The 13,194-nt window shown below is 48.3% G+C and overlaps 1 protein-coding gene across 3 annotated transcripts in view; it reads right to left on the reverse strand.

Moving 5' to 3' along the window:
• The window catches only part of ENAH (ENAH actin regulator), a 58,336-nt gene that overhangs the window by 33,913 nt on the left and 11,229 nt on the right, over positions 1-13,194 (reverse strand). The window lies entirely within an intron of this gene.

The following is a 13,194-nucleotide window of genomic DNA, read 5'->3' on the forward strand; positions in this document are numbered from 1 at the left end:
ACCACAGAAGCATCTACAAGTAAATAAAGAGTATACCCCAGAAGGAACCTTCTTTTTGAAGGTTTCCACGGTAGGTGAGAGTCTGGTGTGTTGGGGTAGAGAGATCCAGAGTAGGGGGGGGGGGGGCACAGGAGAAATCTTGTATGCGATTGAGTGAAGAGCGGATAAGAGGGGAGTAGAGCAGGAGATCTTGTAAGGATCGGAGGCTGCGTGTAGGTAAGTATCGGGAGACTAGGTCACAGATGTATGGAGGAGAAAGGTTGTGAATGGCTTTGTATGCCATAGTTAGGGTTTTGTACTGGAGTCTCTGGGCAGTGGGGAGCCAGTGAAGGGATTGACAGAGGTGAGAGACCGTGGAATAGCGGGGGGACAGGTGGATTAGTCGGGCAGCAGAGTTTAGGATAGATAGGAGGGGTGCGAGAGTGTTAAGGCCCCGTCACACTAAGCGACGCTACAGCGATCCCGACAACGATACGACCTGTCAGGGATCGTTGCTGCGTCGCTATGTGGTCGCTGGTGAGATGTCAAACAGTCAGATCTTCCCAAAGACGCAGCAACGATACGGCGACCCATAGCGACCTGTATAACGATGTCGGCGGTCGTTGGGACCCTGTCACATAGCAGCTACTCTGACGATTCAGACCTCGATGAGGGACGACTTCTCAGTTCTAAGTCGCCAAAGAGGTGGTTGGTAAGGTGTCAAACACACCGATGCATGCACCCAGCGGGACCTCAACGATCAAAAAATGGTCCAGGCCATTTCGACACGACCAGCGATCTCACAGCAGGGGCCTGGTCGCAGCTACGTGTCAAACATAGCGAGATCGCTGCTGAGGTCGCTGTTGCGCCACAAAACTTGTGACTCAGCAGCAATCTCGCCAGCAATCTCGCTTAGTGTGATGGGGGCTTTAGAGGGGAGACCACAGAGCAGGAGGTTTCAGTAGTTGAGGTGGGAGATGATGAGGGCGTGCACTAATGTTTTTGCAGATTCGTGGTTGAGGATTATGGGGATCCAGTAGATATTTTTGAGTTGGAGTCGGCAGGAAGTGGAAAGCGCTTGGATATGAGGTTTGAAGGAGGGATCAGAGTCCAGGGTTACCCCGAGGCAGCGAGCTTGTGAGCAGCCATTCACTTTGATGGATAAGTCAGCTGGAGGGATTGAGAGAGATGGGGGAAAGATGATGAATTCGGTTTTGGAGTTTTAGAAATCGAGCAGAGAAGAAAGATGAGATAGCGGACAGGCAGTGCGCGATTCTGGTTAGTAAGAAGGTGATATCAGGTCCAGAGAGGTAGATCTGTGGGTCGTCAGCATAGATGTGATAATGAAAGCCATGAGACTCTATGAGCTGTCCTAGGTTGAAAGTGTAGATGGAGAAGAGCAGGGGTCCTAGAACTGAACATTGGGGGACACCGACAGATAGGGGGTGAGATGAGGAGGTGGTGTGTGAGTGGGAGACACTGAATGTCCGGTCTGTTAGGTATGAGGAGATCCAAGATAGGGCTAAGTGTGTAATGCCAAGAGATGAGAGAGTCTGTAGTAGTAAGAGGGAATGGTCCACTGTGTTGGGGGCAGAGGAAGGTCCATGGAGGAGGACAGGTCCATGGAGGTGGAGGACAGATCCAGGAGGAGGAGGACGGCAGGTCCATGAAGGATGAGGAGGACAGTAGTGTCGCTTGGCTTTGGCGGTTAGTAGGTCATTGTTGACTTTAGTGACACAGATCAGTCTATGTGGTTTGCCGCTAGTCAATCACAGTGACACTACATGTCCCAAGTCACAACCGGATACACAGTCTACAGCCTGAAAACCACAAGTGGCAGCACCTGGCAGTATATACACACGCTGAGGCGCGCGTGCCCGTATACTATATTTAGTGGGGGCCACAAAAACCTTCATGTTTCATTCTTTTGTTTTGGAAGAGGAGAAGCCACCTGTAGGATTTATGAGTCAGAGACATGTGTATGTTGGGGAGTATTAGGGAATCGCCCACATAAATGTCAGCGCAGACTGAGATCCAGGCTTGATACAAGGTTATTAATAACACTTCTCCATGCACACGCTTCCAGAAAGCAGGAAAAGAGAAAAAAAAATGCAAAAAAAAAAAAAAATCTTCAAACTGACGACACACATGGCCGGAAGATGATCTGAAGACATGCGGCGAATACAGAGAGCATTGCCAGGCACGGATCATCCACAGGGGAAATCTAATGAAGGGCTTGGTGCATGGTACAAGTGGAAAAATTCATTGGTCGCGCATCATTTAAAGATCTGTGCTGGGTGTCAGTGAACGGAATCCTACCTTACTGAACGGGCGTATTCCAGTCTCACTAGTATGCATCGCTAAGGTACAGCATCGCTCTAGCAAGAGTTTGGACTCCGGGCCGATACAATGTAGCAGAGGATTGTCCTGAAGGGATACAAATGTATCAACCTGACAGCTGAATGTATTAGATCTGTAAGGACCACCACTAGATTTACTACGCTGTGGGGCTATCCTACAATAAACATTTATCACCTATCCACAGGACGTGTGATCGGTGGCGTTCTGACCACCGGGGATCCCCCCAGCTCCACCAATTGTGGAGGCATTCGAAAGGAGCAATTGTCAGGCATTCCTCCTGCAGCTACACTTAGTCTATGGAACAGAAGGGGATTTGACAAGTACAGTACGAGACAAATGATTGTACTGAGGTAAGCCCCTTTAAGAGTCCTCACAGTGATTCATGTTCACTGGCTTATTAAAAAGGCAAATCAGCTCATGGTGCCCCCCCCCCTCCAAAAAAACAAAACAAAACAAAGAACCTCTGCCCCCGTGCCCCTGTTCCCCCAGGTTCTCTGCCCCCGTGCCCGTGTTCCCCCAGGTTCTCTGCCCCCGTGCCCATGTTCCCCCAGGATCTCTGCCCCCGTGCCCGTGTTCCCCCAGGTTCTCTGCCCCCGTGCCCGTGTTCCCCCAGGTTCTCTGCCCCCGTGCCCGTGTTCCCCCAGGTTCTCTGCCCCCGTGCCCGTGTTCCCCCAGGTTCTCTGCCCCCGTGCCCGTGTTCCCCCAGGTTCTCTGCCCCCGTGCCCGTGTTCCCCCAGGTTCTCTGCCCCCGTGCCCGTGTTCCCCCAGGTTCTCTGCCCCCGTGCCCGTGTTCCCCAGGTTCTCTGCCCCCGTGCCCGTGTTCCCCAGGTTTCATTCCACCGCAGCACACCAGAGTGCCGGTTTATGCTTACAGTACAATGTGAGCCATGACTGTAGCCAATTCGTGTGCCCCCACCCCACCTTGACTGAAAGCTGACAGCTCCCTCACACAAAGAAATAAGTTTATTTACTCTCGGTAAGGATACCTGACAGCATTGTAATGCCATTTGCCTGCAGATTATATCCGCAGATCAATAGCGTTGTCCTAGGTGACAGTTTTTCCATTAAAGGCTATGGAAGCATTTGACATATGCAAAAATTATTTTTACCTAGGTTATTTGTTAAGCTAATAAAGTTGCACTGAATTTCAGGCTACAATTATCATTTTCAGACCCCCTGATTTGAGTCTGCTGCCTGCTACAAGCTTGTTTGTGGAAGGCCTCTCCCAGGAATATAGGCTGGATTGGAGGAGAGTTCGTGTCCAGGATGCTGCGGTCTTGATTTGCTTTCATTTATCTGGACAGCTTCTATCCTAAAATTTAATTGCCTCCTCACGTGCTTTCATTCTTATCTATAGATAGTTCTCGGCCCACCATAAAACGTTATTTTTGCCTCGCCCTACAGCAGATCTGTGCACGACCTCCTTCCTGCTGCTATCTCTAACACTGACCGAAGGGAAGGGAGAGCAGAGACATCAGAAACACTGACGGATTCTATACTCTGCAGCGGCAAAATGTTAGAATTTTTTTTTAACTATTTAGAAAGTCTCCTTTCCTAAAGGTGTTGCCGAAGGACATGTTCACATGTTGCGTTTTTGGTATGTTTTTTTTCTGCAGCAAAACCTGCTCTCTTGGCAGTACATTTTCTGCCTCAAAAAAGCAGCTTTTCCTTGTTTTTTTGCTGCGTTTTTGTTGCGGTTTTAACAGTGTTCTTGTTGCTGTCCGTTTGTCTCTTATGCATGCTGATAAAGTTTAGTGACAAAAAAACAAAAAAAAATATAACTTAATTCCATTTCCTCAGGTTTTGTCACAAAAAAACAGCAGCAAAACCTGATACCTGTGGGGTTTTTTTTGCTGCGTTTTTTGCACTTGCTTTCAATGGGTGAAAAATGCTGAAAAAACACAAAGAAGTGACATGCTGCAATTTGCAAAAACATACTCTACATCTCTGACAAAACAGTTCGGAAAAAAAAAACAATGTGTGTGCATGAGATTTCTGAATTCTCAGACTTTGCTGGTACTGAAAAACATAGCTGAAAATGTGCAGAAAAATAAATGCATTGTGTGAACATAGCCTATTCATTTGTTCTTTCAGGAGCGCTGCGCTCCTCTCCCACCAAGCGTGCATGTCCAGTCACACAGAGCAGGAACCGTGCAGGGTATGTCCCTTTAAGAGACAGTGTTCTCGTAAGTCTAAATGGGACGGTGTTTGCACAGGACGCTCTCATTTCATGTAGTGCGAGCGCCAGGGAGCAGGAATGTGTCCATTCCCCAAAATAAACTAAAGGCTGAAATTTTAGCCGTCAGTCAGCATTCTACGTCCAGAACCCAGCGACTACTTAAAGCTGCGTATGGATTACACAACGATCTAGTAACCACTAAAATAGACAAATACCAGAATTCCCGACACTGCGATATTTAAACACACATCCACTTATACAACCGGCATAGGGAGAGGGGAGACCTGAAAAACGTCGCCGTGAAACAACTCGATCTGAAGATGCACATTATGTATGTGGAGCGCTAAAGTGGCGTCACTATAATATACCACATTATAATAATCCGTTATTATATATAGTATTCTCAGGATAGAAGATGCTTTAAAAGGAAAAAAATAAATAAAAATTCTAAACAGATAGACATTCCTTGTTGTCTAGAGTAATATAGTTAATGTTAACAACCAAGGTGGTCTAGAGTAGTGGAATAGTTATCAGTACTATCCCTAGAGGTGTAAGATAGTGAAAAAAAATAACTTTACCATCCCAGGTTGTCTAGGTGAACAGTTAACATTACTATTCCAGGTGGTCTGGGGTAGAAGAATAGCTAAGGTTACGATCCCAGGTGGTCTGGGGTAGTAGAATAGTTAAGGTTACGATTCCAGGTGGTCTGGGGTAGTAGAATAGCTAAGGTTACGATCCCAGGTGGTGTGAGGTAGAAGAATAGCTAAGGTTACGATTCCAGGTGGTCTGGGGTAGAAGAATAGCTAAGGTTACGATCCCAGGTGGTGTGAGGTAGAAGAATAGCTAAGGTTACGATCCCAGGTGGTCTGAGGTAGAAGAATAGCTAAGGTTACGATCCCAGGTGGTCTGGGGTAGTAGAATAGCTAAGGTTACGATCCCAGGTGGTGTGAGGTAGAAGAATAGCTAAGGTTACGATCCCAGGTGGTGTGAGGTAGAAGAATAGCTAAGGTTACGATCCCAGGTGGTCTGGGGTAGAAGAATAGCTAAGGTTACGATCCCAGGTGGTGTGAGGTAGAAGAATAGCTAAGGTTATGATCCCAGGTGGTGTGAGGTAGAAGAATAGCTAAGGTTACGATCCCAGGTGGTGTGAGGTAGAAGAATAGCTAAGGTTACGATCCCAGGTGGTCTGGGGTAGAAGAATAGCTAAGGTTACGATCCCAGGTGGTCTGGGGTAGAAGAATAGCTAAGGTTACGATCCCAGGTGGTGTGAGGTAGAAGAATAGCTAAGGTTACGATCCCAGGTGGTGTGAGGTAGAAGAATAGCTAAGGTTACGATCCCAGGTGGTCTGGGGTAGAAGAATAGCTAAGGTTACGATCCCAGGTGGTCTGGGGTAGAAGAATAGCTAAGGTTACGATTCCAGGTGGTCTGGGGTAGTAGAATAGCTAAGGTTACGATCCCAGGTGGTGTGAGGTAGAAGAATAGCTAAGGTTACGATCCCAGGTGGTCTGAGGTAGAAGAATAGTTAAAGGTTAAGATCCCAGGTGGTCTGGGGTAGTAGAATAGCTAAGGTTACGATCCCAGGTGGTCTGGGGTAGTAGAATAGCTAAGGTTACGATCCCAGGTGGTCTGGGGTAGTAGAATAGTTAAGGTTACGATCCCATTTGGTCTGGGGTAGTAGAATAGCTAAGGTTACGATCCCAGGTGGTGTGAGGTAGAAGAATAGCTAAGGTTACGATCCCAGGTGGTCTGAGGTAGAAGAATAGTTAAGGTTAAGATCCCAGGTGGTCTGGGGTAGTAGAATAGCTAAGGTTACGATCCCAGGTGGTCTGAGGTAGAAGAATAGCTAAGGTTATGATTCCAGGTGGTGTGGTGTAGTAGAATAGTTAAGGTTACAATCCCAGGTGGTCTAGAGAAATCAAAATAGACAATGTTACCATCCGTGCTGGTCTAGGGGGAAGTGAAATAATGTTCCCATCCCGGGCGGTCTAGGGTAGTGGAATGGTTAACGTAATGTTAATGTCCCTCTCCTTTGTTGGTCATGGGTAGAAGAGGGTTAAACATTTAAAGGGATATTTCAGCTGTTAGAATCTATTACCTGCTCAGTGGATCGACCCCCACTGATCACTGAGTGACTTCCCAGCTACAAGACCACTGCTACAGTCAAGCAAACTGCCCGGCTTACCATCACAATCATCAGTGGGGGGTCTGGTACCTAGGAATGAAGAGGACCGCAGGTGTACCGGTGCACTCCCCTTTCTAACTTTTTCCTGCACACCGGAGTTCCCTGCGCAGCTGCCCGTAGAGAGCCCACCGTACAGCGGGCAGGCAATGAAAGATGTGGCTCTTCTTTCTCAGGATTGGTGGGGGTCCAGAGGTCGGTTGGAGGGTATATCCTAAATAGACCATCAGGCTAAGAAATGGGAATAGGTCTTTAACTACCTGGTGGGTTAAGGGGCGTGGAAAGGGTATTGCCACCTTCCTTGGTATTCTAGGGCACAAGAGGATGAGAACACCTGGTGTCTATACATTTTCTCACCTGTCTGGGCTGCAGAACACAATGTGCTCATCGCCCCTATAGAGGTGCAACAGTTGGATCCCCAAAATATTAAGTCCTGCAGCGTAATGACCGTGCCTAGCAGACACTTTTCGATAAGACTAAATGGATGGATTACCAGGCACACGACATCCATATTGCTAGGATGGCATATAATAGTGCAGTGTCGGGACAGCGGTGCAGGTTGGACAAACGTGTTGTGACCCTGCAGTGCAAATTGGTGAAACTCGACAGCAGCCGCCGGTTTGAAAAAAAAAAAAATATATATCATCACACAGAGGAAGTCTTTCCTGTAATAGGCAACGACAGAGTCCAAACCAGCGTGACACCCGGTCACAAGACCGAGCAATGAAGCAGAACAGGAGTCCACCCTCCTCGTCCTCGTCTCAGTGGCTGGTAACATCCACTTAAAGTCAAAAATAAGATCTGGAGCTTTGGGAGAAAAAAAAACAAACAACCCCAAACATATATTTAGGAATGAAATCAGAAAATAAAATAAAAATAGGAATTTTCCACCGACCGTGGAAATTGGACTCTTCCCAGGAGCCAGGTAACACGGGCGCTGCCAAACCGGCGACTCTCGCGTCTAATACTGGAAGGTCTCGTCTATTCCTGTGAATGAAAACATACCTATGGCTCCCAAAAATATCCACGTGGCTCGACACGTGACTGACTGGCCCAGAGGGACGACAGTCTGGATATAGGGCAACATTTCACTCTGGATTAGCATTAAACCCAAATGTTCTACGGGTCGTCATGGCCAAAGTGACACAAATCTGATTTAAAACGGAAATTAAAGACGGACATCACGCTGTATCCTGACATCAGCAGCATGGTCGTATGCTCACGGGGAAGGGCAGGACAAAAATAAGACCTGTTGGGACCCGGGACAGGAGATTAGGGCTCCTTTTGGATATGAAGTATATCTGACCGCAGTGATCAGCTGCAGTGGTCAAGTGCTGCGATCCTGACATCACTGCTGCAGCCATGTCAGCAAAGACCGGGGGCAGCGGTAGAAGGGCATCGCTGGGAGTAGAAGGGTGCAGTAAAGTGGATTACTACTATTGATTATGGAACATCTGGGAAACCGTTAGACAAAAGTCAAGATGAAAAAAAAAAGTGAAGTATTGGGCGTGTTGACTTTCTCCCATCCCCAATCCTTTGTTCTAAGGGGAGATAAGCTGCCGCCAGCAGTGCCTGGAAGCCCCTTGGTTCCTCTCCTCTCTGAGATCACATCCACGTGTTCGGCCAAGTGTATGCAACAATCGGGAGAAATAGTTTATGCCCGATAGTTGGTGAAGGAGTATGGCCACCTTTACAGGAGGAAGCGGCACGTGCCAACAGGTAATGTCCCTCTTCCATATAGAAATACCATCTCTCCCTATAAAAGAGTAGACCACTTCAGACAACGCCAATAAATGTGCCTGTTGCAACATTTGGAAATAGGTGTGCAACTGTAATTGAAGATGCACCTATTGATTGTGAAAATATAAAAAGGAACACTCTGGAAAAAAAAGAGCAAAGGGATGAAAAGGGAGGAACGAGGACTGGAAACCCCAAAAGCACCAAAGAGAAAATCTACGTCAAGCCATGCCCTAAGCCTAACAGTATGCATGAAATGAGTCAGACCTCTGGGGCCCCCACCTTTATCCCAGGGACCCAGCACCTTGTTAGGACGTTGCAGCCCCACTTCATAGAAATAGGAAAGCCAGAAAGAGTGCATTTCATTGTCCCTTTCCAACCGGTGACATTTTTTTGGTCATGCCGCAATTTTGCAAACTGAGGGCGACTTGGAAATCAATCTCTAAAAGGGCAATACACGAGCGAGACTTATGGGCTCTACATTTCACGGAAAGTCACCTTTCAGGACAGGGGAAAGACCATTTTTGGGGTCAGTCAGAAGTCCTGGCTCACAGTACAAGCATTCTGCACTGAGAACACAGCAGGTGTGATGCCCGCCTTGTCAGAAGTCCTCCCTGCACCTCCGACATGAGCAAACAGCGAGGTCTGGAAACCCAGGTTTCACTGCCGACTCCTAAATTCCTTGGAAGTGGAGGTTAGAGATTTTTTGGAAGCAGGACAGTGCAGACATGTCTATATATAGAGAAGGATAAGGATGTACTGATAACACAAGTGGAGGCTTATGGAGCATCAGAGGGACCTGTAGACCTCTACGGTGCCTCCATGTATTTTTTTTTTTTTATTGTGGAAGTGAACACAGCCTAATATTTATCACAACTGAGAGTTTGTTGCAAATGTCTAGAGATCAGGAAAGACTCCAGATCAAAACCATGTAGCAAAGGCCCTAAACAGGTGAGAAACTTGGGAGTAACAATGTGTCAAAAGGTAGAGTGGAGTTTCATGTTGTAGCAGAATTTGGAAAGGGTTGTCCAGCGGTAATCATCTCCGATGAGAAGATCCTGGAAGGTAGATGCAACATCATCTCCCAATATGGAAGTGACACCGGAAAATCCCTTACTTTGTGGAGATAATCAATGTCCCCCTAGTGCGAAGTCCAGGTGATGATCCATAATCCAGTGCCATACAGTTCCTACAACTCTCTAGTGTGGACCGTGTGTCACCATACAAGGCTTACGCTTCAGGACTCGTCGCCTATTGGGTCTTCAGCAGCGGCAGGGTCGGCGTCCATCTCCGGCCACATGTCCGGGAGAGTTTCGTGCCCAGTTCTGAATCAAGTTCTACAGAAGTAATGTAGGCGCAGCGCTGATTCCTTGGCGTGCGCCGACACTAAACCTGGCACAGCCTCCAATCATTAGCATTAAAGAGACGACGATTAGCTAAATATAGGTCAGGCTCGCCGAAATACTTCACCTCTTCCCAAATATGAAGAATCAGATCATGAGGGAACGCAAAAAGAGAGCAACCAGGTGGCAATAAAATCCGCTATGCCCTAATCTTGCCTTTCATTTGTTTGGATAAGTTTCACCCAATCAGTCTTTTAAAATGACCTTTCACAAACTCTGTGGCCGGTCTAAGGGGGTTCTGGCTCCTTTCAATATGGCGCAGATGATCGGTGCCCATCAGGCTATTGCAGTTATTGCGCACATGTCCTACTGTAATGAAGGACAGGGGAACGACGCTTGCGGACCGTGCACACGTCCTGTCGGGCATCTGTCGATGCGGTGTTTTAACCAACACATCTAAAGCTAAGAACATAAGAAAAAACTATTAACAAAAAGTCTTAAATATCCTACTATGCGCTGCATGCAGCTGCTCTATGGACCGAAAGTGTTTCTATTGTTACAGACTACACAAACACTGTGTGGTCTGATCCTACAGCTAAACCCTACTTACGTACATTAGTATGTGAGCAAAAAACTGCCATAAAAATAGTGTTGAAGCCAAAGAATAGCCAATGGCACCGCTGTCTGATTTGATCATCTACAGCACTGGGGCAAAGACTTAAAGTGAACCTGACAACTAACTCATGCTGTCCAAACCATGAGCAGCATGAATCTGACACAGGCCGAGTTATTGCAGCAGTACAAGTTTAGTTGTGGAATGCGGCGGCATCCTGTAGGACTGGCCCAAGGGGGCAGGCCCACGGCGGCATCCTGTAGGACTGGCCCAAGGGGGCAGGCCCACGGCGGCATCCTGTAGGACTGGCCCAAGGGGGCAGGCCCACGGCGGCATCCTGTAGGACTGGCCCAAGGGGGCAGGCCCACGGCTCGCTTTAGTACATGTTCAGATATAGCAGTGTGATCGTAGATCGATTAAGAAATGCAGAGAAAATTGACTGTCAAACATGTAACAGCTATGCAAATGCCTTGAGGACAAACTGTGCTCCGGGCACATGCTTTGGCTCGTCTCCCCTAATACGTGCCTAATGCCCCCTTCACTGTCCTTTATGGAAACAATTACAGTATCTTTACCCATGCACAGTTTACATGGTGCAACCGCCCATCAAGGCCAAGGGGCAGGCTTCTTTTAAAGGGGTTGTCCCATCAGGACTTATAATTAAAGGAGGTACTGTACATAGGGCTTCTCTCTCACTGACCTGAGACACCCATGTATCATTTGGATAACTGTTCATCTGAGACATTCTCCTACGTAAAGCGGATCTGTCTCCAGATTTTACAACACAAACAGAATTCAAATATTAAGTAGATCTGTTAGATCTTATGAGATTAGTGTTGTGGCACCCCAGGGGTCTGGTTTCCACAGTAATGTAATGTTATGTCTGAGAGCAGGTGGGAGGTCCTTTGGTCAGGGATCCTGTGCATGCCACACCTCCTGCCCAGTCTTGGGAGGGGAAGAACTTCCCCTATATAAACCCGGGGCTGAGGCAGGGTTAGGAGTCAAGGAGAGTAGAGACAAGAAACAGTCACAGGAAGAAACGGCAGAAGCTCAGTGGGAGCAATACTACTACAAGTCAGGGGCTGGCAGCTGCAGAGCTCGCCCTGACTGAGAAGCTTTCTTACCGGACCCGGCGTCCGAGGCTGTGGGGACTAACTCTTACCCAGCAGCAGAAGCCGACCGGCAGGGGATTTCAGGTCCTCAGGCCCAGAAACCCGAAGGCAAGGTCACACGCGTGGGACCAGCACCGCCATCGTGGAGCGGAAGCCATTAGAAGGCCCCGAGTCACCGGCCATACGGGTGAGCACCACACGGCACACTCAGGGACGTGGGCTACTTATATCCGCTTCTAGCAAGGTAGCCAGAAGAGTACAGTCAGTTTGGGAGGCCTACAACTCCGTCTGGCCAGGGGAGATCCCATCTGCTCAAGGACTGACCAGGCCCCGTTCGCTAGCAAGTACTCCGGGAGGGTCTATCGTTGTTACCAGTAAAGACCCTGAATTACACCGCACCGTCTCTGAGTGGTTCCTGCTACCCCCACCTTCCACGTCGGCTGCCCTGAGGCCATACGCCTCCCGTTGGGGGTTATACTATCACGCTGCACAATTCTACACCGGCCTCAGCGGTCTGCCCTGCAGCGGCAGCTCCATAGCTGCAAATCAACGGGTGGCGTAGTCGACACTCAAATAACACCTATCAAGACTGCCACACACTGAGTTTGACTCCCTGGGCACGGACCGGGTCCCCGCCACTCGGAGACTACAACCCTCATCTGATCCGGTTCCGGGTAAGCCCCCGTGCGCGAGACGCTGCGCGACACAGCAGGCCCAGGGGCGCGTCAGTGTACTCATTACAAAATTACACATGCAATAATTTATAAAAGATTGTCCTCAATCTCCTCCCTGCTGCTGCGTTCTCACATTGCTCAGCACAAGCTACAGCTGTTAGTCCGTCTGGCCGAGCGGAAACAGCATACACTAGGACTCATGTGCTCCCTCACTCTTTAGCTGCACTCAGGATTATGCAGCCATTCTTACATGGATTCTCAAAGTAAGAACATCAGCTTCATCGGGTCTAAGATCTATTTAAATTACGTATACAATTTATATTGTGAAATCTGCTGACAGATCCCCCTTTAAAGCTCCATGAAACAAGCGGCTGGCCACATCATCCTCCTATACAAATCAGATGTTTGCTCGGATTAAAGGGTTATTCTGTGATGAGATGTGATGGGTCAGTCATTCCTCTTTATATTAATCTGGAAATTTCAGTAACATTTACAATCTAATTGGCTGCTGAGATGCCGGTGTAGACGTGAGGTCAGACATTTAAGACTGACATTGGACCCTGCATCTCGGCCCGATATGAAGACAAGGGGCCATTTGTAAACAGCATCGCCTTATCAATACTTAATGCAGCGACGACACCGGAGCTGCCACTTTACTGCAAACAAGCCGCCGTGGCCGTATACTGCTACTGTTATCACAGCACTGCAAGCACAGAACTAATAGTGATACCCTCTCATCATATCAAAGTTCCTGCGATCAGGCATCCGATAGTCCGGAAATCCATAAAGTACAGTGGGCCCCACACAGGCCTCCACACAGTACAGTGGGCCCCACACAGGCCTCCACACAGTACAGTGGGCCCCACACAGGCCTCCACACAGTCCAACGGGTCCCACACAGTCCAACAACGGGTCCCACACAGTCCAACAACGGGTCCCACACAGTCCAACAACGGGTCCCACACAGTCCAACAACGGGTCCCACACAGTCCAACAACGGGTCCCACACAGTCCAA

Source organism: Phyllobates terribilis, unplaced genomic scaffold (genome assembly GCF_046119375.1).
Source record: "Phyllobates terribilis strain yellow unplaced genomic scaffold, ASM4611937v1 Scaffold_3__8_contigs__length_932513732, whole genome shotgun sequence".
Lineage (NCBI taxonomy): Eukaryota > Metazoa > Chordata > Amphibia > Anura > Dendrobatidae > Phyllobates > Phyllobates terribilis.